We start from the raw sequence: 14,553 nt of genomic DNA on the forward strand, positions 1-14,553 counted from the left end.
GAAGAATGTAACATGCAAAGTAAAACAACCTTCTGTAGAAGTAGATTCTTGAGAACTGATTATGACATATTTGCCAGCCAGTGTTATATAAAGCAGTAAATGTAAAGTTGCTTTGTTCCTCTAACTCAAAGGATCCCCAGAATCCACACTGACTACGGAATTTGAGGCACCTTTGTGTGAGGAACGACATCCACTCTCTGCTATCTTTGTGTGTGGATGTATGAGTATTCTCTCTGCTACTTGTTTGCTGGTTCAGTGTCAACTAAAGGAAAAACAGTCTCACTGTGAAAAAGTCAGACTAGCCTATTGGTAAATGAGAACATGGAGGAAGACCAGTGTCCAAGCTGTCAGTCAGGCGAATGTGATGGAAGGTGAAGGAGACTCCTTGGACTCTCCAAACCCGGTTGTGATGTCAGATGACTACAGGTAAATGAGAAAGCCAGAATAGATGAGCCAAGACCTGCCTGGCTAACCTACAGAGTCAGGAGAAATAATAGATCATTGCTGTTTTAAGTCAGTAAGTGTTGGGAGTGAGAATTTAAGTGGCAATCGATAACTGAAATAGGCAGTTAATGAGAAGGAGAAGAGGAAGAAAGCAAAATGGTATCCCTCGTCCTCCAGTGAATGCTTAGGGACCAGTTTCTTGAGATGGCTTTCCGCTTTCTACTCTCCTGCCAGGAATCACATTCTGCTTTTTACTGCAACCCCTGGGTAGAAATCATGTTCCTTTTGCTTAGAATGTTTTTTTTCCCCCTTTTCTTTTTTTGCCTAACCAATCCTTACTTATTCCTCAAAAAGGTTTACAACACTTTCTCTAGGCAGCTTTACAAACCTCACCTCAATCTTTCTAAATATCCCAATTTCAGTCTCACATTTCATTCTAGGAATGTCACTACGACTCTTTACAGATTACTTGCTTATGTCTCCCTACTGAATTGTGAGGCTTGGAAAGGTGCCATGTTATATCTAGCTTTTTGCCATCACCACTTGATATGTATCTATTTAACAAATTCCTAAAATGTTTATCTATGGGAAAAGTGTGGTTGTTTTATATAAGGTAGATGGATATTACTTTTAGCCTTTATGTACACAAATTCATCTAATTACCACGTCTTATCGTGTCATAAGAATAAAGGAAGAAACTTTACCTGGCACAGCGTTTTGTTCTATAAGCAGTGTTTGGTTGCTTTTATTTTCTAATTCACTGTTCATTTGTTCTTCAAATAAAAAAAAATGAAACTGCTTTAAATAAGTATTTTAAATAAATGAGGAAGTCAAGGGTGTAAAATGAAATTAAGACAGGTATGACTCTTGCTCCCAAAACACATAGGATGGCGACGGTCTATGAGTTTCTTCCAAGAGATGAGCTGAAAATATGGCTCCAAGATTTTTTGCACTCAGTTTGAAAAGGAATACATTATTCTAAGTGGACCTTGGGTGATAAAATGATAAACATACTCAGATACACAGAAAGTATGGGGCAGAAGAGTGGCAAATTTCTAAGGACTATTTCTTTTAATGTTCTTCAGTTTAATCTGATTCTGCTATGGCCAAAGCATAAAGAAGGTAATCCTGTGGGAATTTCCTAAGTGTCTTATTTCACCGAAAAATACATTTTAGTTTGCTTAATGAGTATATGGACATTATATACTCAGGCTATCCTCCATAAATACTTTCCTTACTTTGGATTTTTATCAGAATAGACATAGTGAATTTTTTGGAGTACATATATTTGGATTGTAGATATTTTTCCTTGCCATTCAGTTTGTGCCAAGATAAGCATCACATTTTAGGAGAGACATTGGAAAATATTATGTGTTCATGGAGTATGATGACCATGGTAATAAAGGACCAGAAAGTCTTGAAAGAATTGGAGTTTATAACCCAGGAAATAAAATACAAGAAAAGTGATATATTCCTCAAATATTTGATAAAACTTAAGGTAGAAGATGCGTTAAACTTGTGTTGTCTGATCCCAAAAGGTAGAACTTGGAGTTACAATGTAAAGTTATAAGAAGTTATATTTCAGTCTGACATTTGAAAGACTTTTCTGACACTTTAAACCATGTAAATATGATAAAGACTCAATGGTTTACAGACTCACTTTCAGAGAGGTATGCATTTGTAACAAATTTTTCACCAATGAAGACAAAATGGAACAAATACATATTTTTGTGTGTGTGTGTATAATTGTGTATGGTAGCCCATGAATATTTGCCGACTGTATTTTCTGGGAAATGACTGGTCTTATGCTCATCTTATTTTTTTTAAACATTCATTATTTTTTTCTTTTTTAAAGATTTATTTCTTTGAGAGAGAGGAGAGAGTGTGTGAGTGCATGTGAATGTGGGGAAGGGCAGAGAGAGAGCATCTCAAGCAGACGCTGTGCTGAGTGCAGAGCCTGAGGTGGGGCTAGATCTCACGACCCACAAGATCATGACCTGAGCAAAAACCAAGAATCAGACACTTAACTGATTGAGCCACCCAGGCTCCCCTAAAATATTCATTCTGCATGAATTGATGATGATGTTTTTTTGATGTCTGGATTTTTTCTTTGGTTGGTTTAAAAAATTATTCTTGAAGGTCAAAATCTACAACCTTTGTAATAGATAGCAATATAATGGTGATATTCATGAGGGAATTCAAGCAAACAATAATTAGAATAATTAGTCTATGGAGTCTCTCTAATCAAGAAGTTTTGCTTCTCTGATTCAAAACTCATAGCCAAGAATACCTGGCTGGCTCAGCTGGAAGAGCATGCAACTCTTTATTTCAGGGTCGTGAGTTCAAGCTCCACATTGGGTATAGAGATTACGGGAAAAAAAATAAAAATAAAAATAAACTTCAAAACGAAAAGAAAAACAACAGCCTCATAGCCCATGGATTTCAGTGATAGTGATCTTTCACTGTACCATTATTCTAGATCTGTATTTTTAAAAGCTTCCAGACGGGTCTTTACTTTGTCATCTCACAACATCTCTGTTTTGGACTTAATAGACTCCAACTCCATATCATAGATTTCACACACAGTGGCACAGAAGTAAAGCAGTATAAATGGAGTCAGGATTTTTACAATTGAAGATAACTTTCACAACGATCACATATAATTTAAACCTCCGAAGAGGAATTTTTATTTCATATTTTCTAAATTAAGGAAATAGTTGGAACATAAGATGTATGCATTTACTTTTTTTCTGCATCTGATATTAAATTAGTGTCTTAATGACATACAGCACTCTGGCTATTGAACAGATGGCTATATAAACATTACCATCCCCAATAAATAATGTAATGGTAGTAAAAATGCCCAGATATTATCTGCTATTAATGTATTTTCATTGTCATTCAATAATGTTTTCATATTTTCAACCATGTTGTTAATATTTCATCAGCTAACATTTATTTTTACTGCAAATATTATGTAACTATTTAAAATTTAACACAAAATAGAATCAAAATACATAGTTCATTAAGTTTTTAATCTATTTATAGCTGTTTGAGTCTAAGAATTTGACCAAACAAGAGATGCTCATATTAATAACTAATGTTAAGACTGAAATATATTAGACATCTGTATTCTAACAGTGAAGAGAAAGATGGAAAGAACAAAGTAAAATCCATTTGCATGTAAAAGAGAAAGCACCAGTGTTATTTAAACTATAGTAATATCCTTGCTTTTTGAAAAATCTTTTATTTATTTATTTATTTATTTAAGTTATTATTTATTTATTTGACAGAGAAAAACACAGTGAGAGAGGGAACACAAGCAGGGGGAGTAGGAGAGGGAGCAGCAGGCTTCCCGCAGAGCACGGAACCCGATCTTTTAGCAACCACTATTTGTCCATGAGAATTGGCACTCTAGTTAAAATCAATCTGCTTTTCTATTTGCTCTTCCAAGTAGATCATGAGAAGCTGGAAAATTCATCCTGGAACACTAAAATAAATTTAGGAAACAGCCCAGAGCTTGGATGGTGAAGTTGTCTATACACTACAATAAGTAGATTTCTGAGGTCTAAAATTATCCATTAGCCTAAAGGACATCTAATCTATGAAGATGAAGGATACTCTTTTGTTCACTTAAAACCCATCATTGAAAACATTTAAGAAAATCCATATCATTTCTAACCAGTCTGAAGTAAAAACTGTTTAGGTCTTCCACAACAAATAATTTACCAATGATGGGTGTTGGGGGTGATAGGAAAATGAAGTTAACTGTCTTTAGAGAGCTTAGAATTTTCTCTTAATGACAATCACATGCTGGTCATTAAAAACACCACTGTAAATAAGACAAACAATATCCTTTCTCATGGATCTTACATTTTAGCTGGGGGGTAGTAAACAACAAACGATTAAGCAAATAAATAAGATAGTTTTCACAGGAAAAAGTGCTCCAATGGAAATTCAACAAAATAATGGAATAGGGAGCAAGAGGGGAGGGGGTACCATTAAGAATCATGGAAGTACTCTTTGAGAGCTGAGAGATAGATTACAAATAGGGAGGAATTGGGATATAACATTAATGTCAATGCCATATTCATTCTATTAGGACTGCTTATGTCCTGTTTTATTGTTAATGTTATCATGGCGTAACTGCATTCACAGAAAGGAATGAAAGAAAAGAAATCCAGGGAAAGAAAATAGTAAGTACAAAAGCCACGAGGCAGGAATAACCTAATTTATGCTTTTGCACAATATGTGATTAATATTAATCAGCATATACAAAAGTTTTCAACTGCTTACAATTTATACAGAATGTTTACTTCAGATAGAACACATTCATGACCAAATGGAGTATAATCCACTGCATATAGATTACTCACATGTTGTTATTTGCTTTTCTCAATGTAACTATTCAAACCATTATCACTAGGGGTAGATATTGCCTCAGTTAGTACACTCACTTAACTATCTGTCATAACTATTTCTCTCTTCATTGGGACAAAATTTTACTTTTTCTGCTAAATGTCAATAGTTTAAACTCGGTTCAGGGTTATTAAGCATCTCTTAATTGTGCAATACTTTCAGCAAACAAATTGAAAACATTGGAAAAATTTATAATTGCTATAATTATTGTCTGAAGCAGTGATAGGCAAACCACCCTTTACAGGCCAAGTCTGATCTGCTGCCTGTTTTGGTACATAAAGATTAATTGGAACACAGCCGCGGCCCTTCATTTAAATATTGTCTATGTCTACTTTGTTGCTGCAACAGGGAATTGAGCAGTTGCAACAGAGATCACATGGCCTGAACTCTGAAATATTCACTATTTGGTCTTCCACAGAAAAAGTTTCCAAACACCCTGTATGAAGTGCTTCAGTAATGTTGGAGGACATTTATTTATTTATTTATTTTTAATTTTTTAAAGATATTTATTTATTTGTCAGAGAGAGAGAGCACAAGCAGGGGGAATGGCAGGCAGAAGGAGAGGGAGAAGCAGGGTCCCTGCTGAGCAAGGAGCCCGCTGATGTGGGACTCGATCCCAGGACCCCAGGATCATGACCTGAGCTGAAGGCAGACGCCCAACTGACTGAGCCACCCAGGTGTCCCAGTAATGTTGGAGGACATTTAAAACACCAATGTGTTTTATCAAAGTCTTCAGTGATAATTTCATTTCTGGTTCTTATTTTTATCTACTTCTTTTCTGTAAATTTCACCTGAGACAATTTAATTAATTTTATTTTCAGTTCTAGAGAAATAAAACTTTTTATTTTTTTTCTAGAGAAGTATTTCTTTTTGTTTTCTTTTTTTAAAGATTTTATTTATTTATCTGAGAATGAGAGAGAGAACATGAGAGGAGAGAGGGTCAGAAACAGAAGCAGACTCCCCGCTGAGCGGGGAACCCGATGCGGACTCGATCCCGGGACTCCAGGATCATAACTTGAGCTGAAGGCAGTCGCTTAACCAACTGAGCCACCCAGGTGCCCCTCTTTTTGTTTTCTAGACCAAACTGCTATTTTCTTCACCAGTGGAGTTTTTTCTCCTTTTTTCTTTTCTTTTCTTTCTTTTCTTTCCTCTTCTTTTCTTTTTCTGTTCTTTCCTCCCTTCTTTCCTTCCTTTAGATTAAGAATACTTCTCTCTTTCCATCCCTCCTCTAGAATATTTTTATAAAATATTACTTGAGTTTTATAGTAGAGTCCCTCTATAGGCAAAATTTCTGCTGTCAACTTGGAAGAGAAGCCTTGACTAAGTAAAAGTTACCCCAGTTGTCCTGGCTGGAGATTAGAAACCTTACCAAATTGAGATCCATCCATCCATGGTCAGGAATTGTTGCTGTACAGCTCAAAGTGGCAATTTGAGTGTGATTTGTTTCATCAAATAATTCCTCAGAACCAGATAAACAAATACATATATATTTAATTTAATTTTAATTTAATTTAATTTTTCTTTTTAGAACACCACATTAAGGGATTCCACATTGAGAAGACTGATACTTGGGAATAGTTGTCAGAATTGGGATTAACATCTCGATTTATCACAGCACTTTAATTCACTATTTACAAAAGCTTGGCCACTTGAAAGGCAGCAAATAGGAGTCAGAATTCTATATTTAAGTTTCAAATTATAGCATTTACAAATCGGATGGACTTGACCAAATCACTTACTCTTTCTCTGTTTAAATGCTTTCTGCTATAAACTTACTTTGCTAATTATTTTAGTAAATTAATACCAATATGATAGGCATTTTGTGGGCTATGATAGGCACATCATATGATAGGCATTTTGTGGAATAAATTGAAGATCAAGAGATTCTTGCCACTTATCCTGCCTTTTGTGACCTTGAGGACATTATGCTAAGTGAGATAAGTCAGAGAAAGACAAGTACTGTACAATATCACTCACATGTGGAATCGAAAAAAATCAAACTCGTAGGAAACAAGTTTTGGTTACCGGGGCTAAGAAATGGAAGGATATGTTTGATGTTGTCTAAGGGTACAAACTTGTAATGAGTAGTAAATAAACCATGGGCATTTAATGCATAGTATAATGAATATAGACAGTGATATTGTTCTACAATTGTGTATGTAATATGATAAATATCTCTACAATGGTAATCATATTATAATATATAAATGTATCCAAGTAATATGTTGTACACTTTAAATTTACACAATGTTAAATGTCAAATATATTCCATAAAAATAGAATTCTGACACCAAAGAAATAACATACTAATTATTTTCCAAGATATTTACAAAAATATTAACAATATTATAAGTGCTTCAAACAAAGTACAAGCAAAAGCCATAAATGATCAGTGAAATGAGAAATCACTTCTACACAGTGGAAAGTTTATGGAATTTGTGTTGAATCTTATAAAATTAAGATTTCAGTAACTTAATTTCAGAATCCTAACCTTTCCAATATATCCCTTTATACATCGTACATACAATGTATATATGATGGAAGTTTAACATACAACTTGCCATTATTTATGAAAGTGTTGACTATAAGCCAGAGTTAGTAAGTACCTACTTTTAAATATTGATGGCAGGCAAGGTTAGTTAATTAACCCTAAGGGGAAAGAAAAATATCACCCCATTTTGATATGTTTTCTGCTAACATATCTTTCCACTTGGCCATAAGAAGTTTTAGTTCTCAAAGTTTATTTTACAAAGCATGATTAAAAGTACATTAATAGTTTTCTTAATTTTAGAATTCAATTCCATGGTCATAAGAACATGGAAAAGTATTTAAAAGAGTTATAATGATTCACAATTTATCAAGTATTAAATTAAAATATGCAAGTTGATATGTTATAGCTAGATTTACACAGTAAGCTTGTAATAGTGCCTGGATCATTGATTCCTTTAGAAGCAATTATGACTTGCATTTATCACAGTACTCAGAATATGAAATGCACAAGCTAGAAATAGTTTTAAAATGTAAATAAAAATAGAACTTTGATTATAAGTTATATACATACTCTTCAAGTGTTTAATGAGATTCATGACTTTGAAATATGAATTCATAGAAGTCTCTGTTAGCTGTATGATTTGCACTAATCCCATAAAATTCAGGTTTTTAAAATAATCAGAATTATGGTACTGTACTTTATTTCATTAGTACTTGTAGCTGAAGAACTGCATATAACCTTTTTTTATATTACAGAGGAATGGATTTATGGCATGATTACAGCCGTTTTCAAATGAAGCATTTCACTTTAATATTTGTAGTAAAAAAAAAAAGAATTCCTCTTTGCTCTTGATAGATTTTCTATCCTGCCCTATCTACAAAATAAATCATAGATGTTTTGATACTGGAAGACTCTAAAAGGTAAACCAGAACATTTGAAAATGTTAGCATAATATTACTAATTTGTTTTGCCTCTATTAATGACAAAAGCTATGTAATGATTGTGTAATATACACCCTAGACTACAACTTGTAAATGGAATTTAAGCCATTATAAATTATGCTGCTTCTTTTATGCTAGTGTAGTTAAGAAATCCCCAACATGTCCATTATAAATCTTAATCTTTTGGGCTTTTATATGCCATAAAGATGTGTTTAAGCACAGCTTAGAAGGTTACAGTTTGGGAAAATATACCTTTTAAGAACACAGAGAAAAAGATTGCAAAGAGATCATTTTATATATATGGCCTCACTATTAACGAGTGACTATTTAAATTAAATATTGAAAACCGTATTTAAATATATGTTGTCAAAAACCGTGAAATGTCTGAGATGTCACCCTACTTACATAGTATATATCAGGAACATGAACCTGGGTCAGAGCAAAGAGCTCTAGTATAATTAGACCACAATTAATTGCCAAAATAACATTGTGGTATACGTTTTCCCACTTCTGCAATCTAGAAGACCAGTATTATGAGAACCAGATGGAAAACTTTCCTACACTCATGATGGGCTCACTCCATTGGTGAGGTCTGGCAAATATGAATTTCCTACATTTGTAAAGAGGAGAGATCATTTTCTCCCTTCCTCTTCTGAGGGAGTTTTATTGGAAAGGAAAATAATGCCTGAACTGAGAGTGTAACCTTCAGCTTTTGGGGAGATAGGAAAAATCTTTACTGGATCAGAGCAATAAATAGCTCAACCAGTAGGCTGCAGATCTAGTCCTCATGGTATGTGAAAAGTAAAATATTTCTAGAGGAAGACAAATGTTCTCATTCTTTTATAGAGTATACACTTTCATTACTCAGGAGATGGAGGCTTTTATAAGAACACTGAGAAAGCTAAGAAAGCTTATTTCTCCACAATATATAAACCATAAAATTTTATCTTAATTATTATTTTGTAATAGCAAAAAATTCCCCGTTTTATAGGAAGCCTCGATATTTTTGTCAACTAAATGTGATTATTTTAAACATATATTATTATTCTAAATATATGGTATAGCAATTATGTATGCTACATAACTTTTTCTTGGTTTAAACTAGTTTATAAATAGTTTTAGAAGAGAATTTTCATTTTGAGCAACAAATACAAATTTTAATTTTATCACCATTCAGTTAGATGTAAGCTAATCGGTTTATTTATTTATTTTTAATAGCTTGGTTGAGGTATAACTGATAATCAAAGAACCACACATATTTAATATATACAATTTGATGTTTTCTGATGTATGCAAACACCCATGATATTATCATCACAATCCATCACAATCAAGGTGATGGACACATCCAACATTTCCAGAGTTGCCTTTTGTTCCTTTTATTTATTTATTTATTTATTGTTGTAAACATACTTAATAGGAGATCTTTGAAGTGCAGTTCCAGTTATGCTAAGTGAATAAATTCTAGAGATTTGCTGTGCAATATAGAGTCTATAGGTAAGACTATGTGGTATGGTGTACTTAATATTTAATTTAGAAAGTATTATTTATTTTACGTTGGCATAAATAAATAGTTTGACAAGGTATGATCATTATGTTCTATTCAATATATATTCCATCTTACTCCAATATAGGTAGTAGAGACAGCATGTTTCTAGAATCAGCAACTATGACATTGAGGTCCTGATTTACCAGGCTTTCTGAATCTGCATCAATTTGTACTGGGCAGAGGCAGGAGTTACTTTTTAGTTTGGTTCTTAGCTGTTGTTTGAGATTTTTTAATTAATATATAGATTATAGACATTTTTAGGGCCCCCATATGACTCCTTGAGCTATGTATGCCATTTACTAATCTCCTCTTATATCACCTCGATTTCATTTTCCTTAACTAAGAACCCTATGCATTACAAGCACAAGTTTGTATTGCCTGTAAGGGGAATACAGTGACTTATATTAATTTTTGAGGAATGGCATATTTTAGTAAATGTATGGTGAAGGTGGATATGTCATGTGTAAAATCATCTAAGTGTAATTTTTGAGAAATAACAGTTTACTCTTTTATACACTCTGATTCTGGACAGGGTACTAATTTGTCTAACCTTGTAGTGAAAAATATAGTTTTCATTGGAAGTTGTACTCTAAGTGGAAATACATATTCTAGACACTGGCCAAATTCTGGTCTTCTGTTCTACATAGGTGTTTCAACGGATTGAATTGGAAGTCAAGACATCCTTATACACTTTTAAGGACTCTCAAGGCGTTATTTTATATAAATTGATCTCACTGCAGGAGAAGAAATCAGAGGACCCAGGCAGTTCATTGAGATAGAATGATTCTTGTTATTTCAGGGATTTGACCTAATGCACTTTTTCTTCAGAACTGCTTTGACAAACACTTGGGAATCATGTCAAAATATTTGAAGATTATGAGAAAAGAGAAGATAAAGATTTGAACTTTGTCTTTCTAGCTGTCTTTTTTCCCCTTACACTTGGTGAATACAATTCAGAGATAAAATTAAATCAAGTTATTAAAATGTGCTGTTTATTTTTTCAGATTATAAAAATGACAAATATTATTTGTAAGAAAATTACAAAAATTAATCATATTAAATTTAGAAAATATGTAAAAGCCCCAAAGAGAAAATTAATCAGCTACATCTTAACTACTTAAAAACATCCATTGTTAATAAGATTGCCCTATACATTTATCGTAAAGTTACAGACATATGTAAGTATATAAATATAAGATATATTTATGCATATACTTAGATACACATATATATTCTACACTTAGATTATATAACATAGTACTGAACCCTGTTTGATTATAGCATCATGTCAAAATTGATAACAATTGTATAATACATTTCATGAAACACCGTTTCATTTATTTCATCAAAACATTATTTACTTTAATAATTTCTGTGGATACACAAAAATTGATTTAAGTAAACATTATTCCATTACTAAATACTTTTCTACCTATGATATTTTATATAATTAGAATGTGTTTCTATCAGTGGTAATTTGAACGTTTTATCCCACATTATTGCCCATTGCAGTTCCTTTGTGGATTTTCTTATCATGAGCTTTCAAAAGGAAAAATCAGACTATATTGTTTTTCACAATCTCCTAGAGCATTAATATTGTCTGTCATATCTGTGGAAAAGTCTTTATCAATTTGTTCACATTATTTCACTTGTTATAAAATTTTGACGTGCAAATTTGAAAAAAGATAGTAAAATATAATGTAGTTATTTGTGATTTCTTTTAATTGCTTGATGTGTATGAGTTCCACCTTGTTCCTGTGATCAAACACATTTTCCATCCACATTCTTTACTTATATAACTCATATAACAGTGGCTGGGGGTCAACATAACATGTCTATGTTTCAATACTTTTCCCTTTTTCTTAGCAAATTTTAAGTAATTCTCCTTTTTAAATAATCAGTGGCACACGAATTTTTCTACAAAAATTTTGTAGGCTTAACAGTTTCCTTCGCCCCTCATATATCTCTGTTTTTATTAAATTGCCCATTATTTTAAGATCCCATTATTTACATAAAGTCAATTTATAACATGTTTTAAAATATGCCAAGGCAAGTTCTCTTTGTTTTCTTTGACTTTGAAAATCTTTTGGCTATTCTTTTTCTGAGTATTATAATAGACATTTTTAAATATTTTTTATGTTTTTGAAATAACATTTATGAATTTATTGAAAAATAAGTTTCTATAAGTTCTTAAAGAATGACAAGATTCTTTAAAGAGACTTTCTATTTAAAAATAAGATAATTCCCTTATATTTATGTTGTTTTTTTGTAAACCCATGCATGTTTTAGCACTATGTCTTTCATCCCTGTTAAATAACAATTTATAGTACTGATTATATATAGCGTCTAAGAAGGTTGTTGGTAGTGGAATGTGGATTTTGATTCTGATCACCTTTCTGCATACCGATTAGTTCCTTTTGTTTTCAGTTCCTCTGACAGGAAGCTATTGTTGGGGGGGATTCTAGTAGACAATATCAGCTGTTAATAATAATACTAATATCAGCTTCAACTTTCACATACATACACATGTATATATTTCTCTTTTGCTTTTGTTTCATCTTATTGGTATAATTTACCTTTATGAGAAGAGATAAAAGTGATATTTCTTACTTTGTTAATAAGAAATACCATTTAAGTGTTCTTCATATTGTTCAAAAATATTCGTTTGCAAGTTTTAAATAATGGGTCTCTAGCTTTCTTCTAACTAAAGAGTGATACTGTTTCTTTAAAGTATTCTAATTATTTACTTCTTTTTCTTGTGTTTCCGTAACATTATATATCTCTATGTCTATCTATCCTAACAAATCATATGTATTTTTCTTTTCTTTTTTTTTTTAAGATTTCATTTATTTATTTTAGAGAGAGAAAATGAGCAGGGGCAGAGGTGAAGGGGGTAGGAGAGAGAGAGAGAGAATCTCATTCTGCACTGAACATGCGGCCTGAGGCAGGGCTGATCTTGGGAGCCAAGGTCACGACCTGAGCTGAAATCAACAGTCAGTTGCTCAACAGACTGAGCGACCCAGGCATCCTCTATTTTTCTTTTAAATCATACTAAATTCACAAGACATTTGTTCTGTTAGTTGTGATTCCTGATATTTTCTTCCTTAACAACCTCAGCTTATTAAAATTAATTATTCATATTTTGGTTTGATGTTTACTTTAGGGAAGATACTTCTCATATTCTTGACTGGGTTACATCTCTGCCTTAGAAACATCATGTATCTCTTCTCTGTAGTACATAGGGTAGTTATGTGCTATTCAGGTATGTGCTGTTCTGCAATTTCACATTTAGTTGTGCTAATTTTTTAACATATGTCTCCCTCCAACACCTGCAAGATGCTTGACCCTGGATTTCTAAAGACTTTTACTCATCCTTGTGTCCTCAGAGACTAGAACAAAGTTTGGCTCCTAGTGGGCCCCTTCCTTCCTGGGGCCCAGTATGAACCAGACATGACCCACATCAGGGGAGAGGTCACTGTTTCCTGTTGCTCTAATGGGGACCCCCACCCCAACCTACTTCTCTGCCTCCCTTTTTCCCTTCCCTCAGTGGACTTTTTTTTTTTAATATAATGTTCAATGATTCCTTAGTTGCATGTAACACCCAGTGCTCATCACATCACATGCCCTGCTTAATGCCCTCAGTGGACTTTTTATGCCAACAGTGCTGTTTACATTTTATTCCCTTTTTATCCCTTTTCACAGAGAAATAGAAGTCTACAAATTTAAAAATGTATAGTAATTAAATAAAACAGTGATAAACATCACATCGGTAAACATGAAAATACCCCACAATTCTAATATGTAAGCAATTTGATATTAATTTCATGTCAGACTTCCCTGTTTCCTGTGTTTGCACCATTACATTTTCTTCTGATTATCTCATACTATCTGACAGTAACCACTATCAATGGCGATGATTGCAAACAAGAAGGACTTACTTAGCAAGCCTTTATATATTTATATGAATATACTGATAATAATAAATAACTGAATGCATAATTAATTGGGAGAAGGGAAAGCTTTTTGAAAAGCAGAATTTTAATCAATAAACATAGAAGGAATAATGGAAATAGAAAATCATCTTTAGGTAGACAGTAGTATAAATGAGCATTGCAAGTAAGAATCAATGATGGAGATATCATTGTCTTAAAGTATCTACTCGTAAGAGACTTGTTTATTAAAGGAAAATTAGTAACTTTATAGGGGGGAAGCTTGGCAGACTTGGCAGCACATTTGTCCAGTGACCAAAGCTAACATCACCAATAAGATAAATAAACACTCTGTACCTCTGCATGTGATACACAGAGAAGCAGCTCCACATTATTTCTGTTTCCTTCTTGCCAGAAATGCACAAACTCAACTTAATCATGAGAAAACATCAGACAAATCCCACATAAGATGCCCTGAGGGGCATTCTACAAAATATCTGGTCAGTATTCTTCAAAAGTGTCAGGATCATAAAGAGAAAAATTGATGTACTGTCACAGATTAGAAGAGACTAAGATGACATGACAACTAAATGCAGTGTGGGTCCCAGATTGAATTCTAGACCAGAAAAGGACAGCAGTGAGAAACCAGTGAAATTGAAATGAGTTCCATAATTAATTAAGGATGCTGTATCAATGTAAGTCTCCAAATTTCCATCTTTGTACCTTGGCTGTGTAAGACATTATCATTAGGGGAAGCTTGCTGAAGAGAAAATGCTTTCT

At 33.0% G+C, this 14,553-nt stretch overlaps 1 pseudogene; it reads left to right on the plus strand.

Moving 5' to 3' along the window:
- The first annotated feature begins 313 nt into the window (after nucleotides 1–313).
- The window catches only part of LOC113932636, a 100,029-nt pseudogene continuing 85,789 nt past the window's right edge, over nucleotides 314–14,553 (plus strand).

This window comes from Zalophus californianus, chromosome 10 (genome assembly GCF_009762305.2).
Source record: "Zalophus californianus isolate mZalCal1 chromosome 10, mZalCal1.pri.v2, whole genome shotgun sequence".
NCBI classification, from domain to species: Eukaryota; Metazoa; Chordata; class Mammalia; order Carnivora; family Otariidae; genus Zalophus; species Zalophus californianus.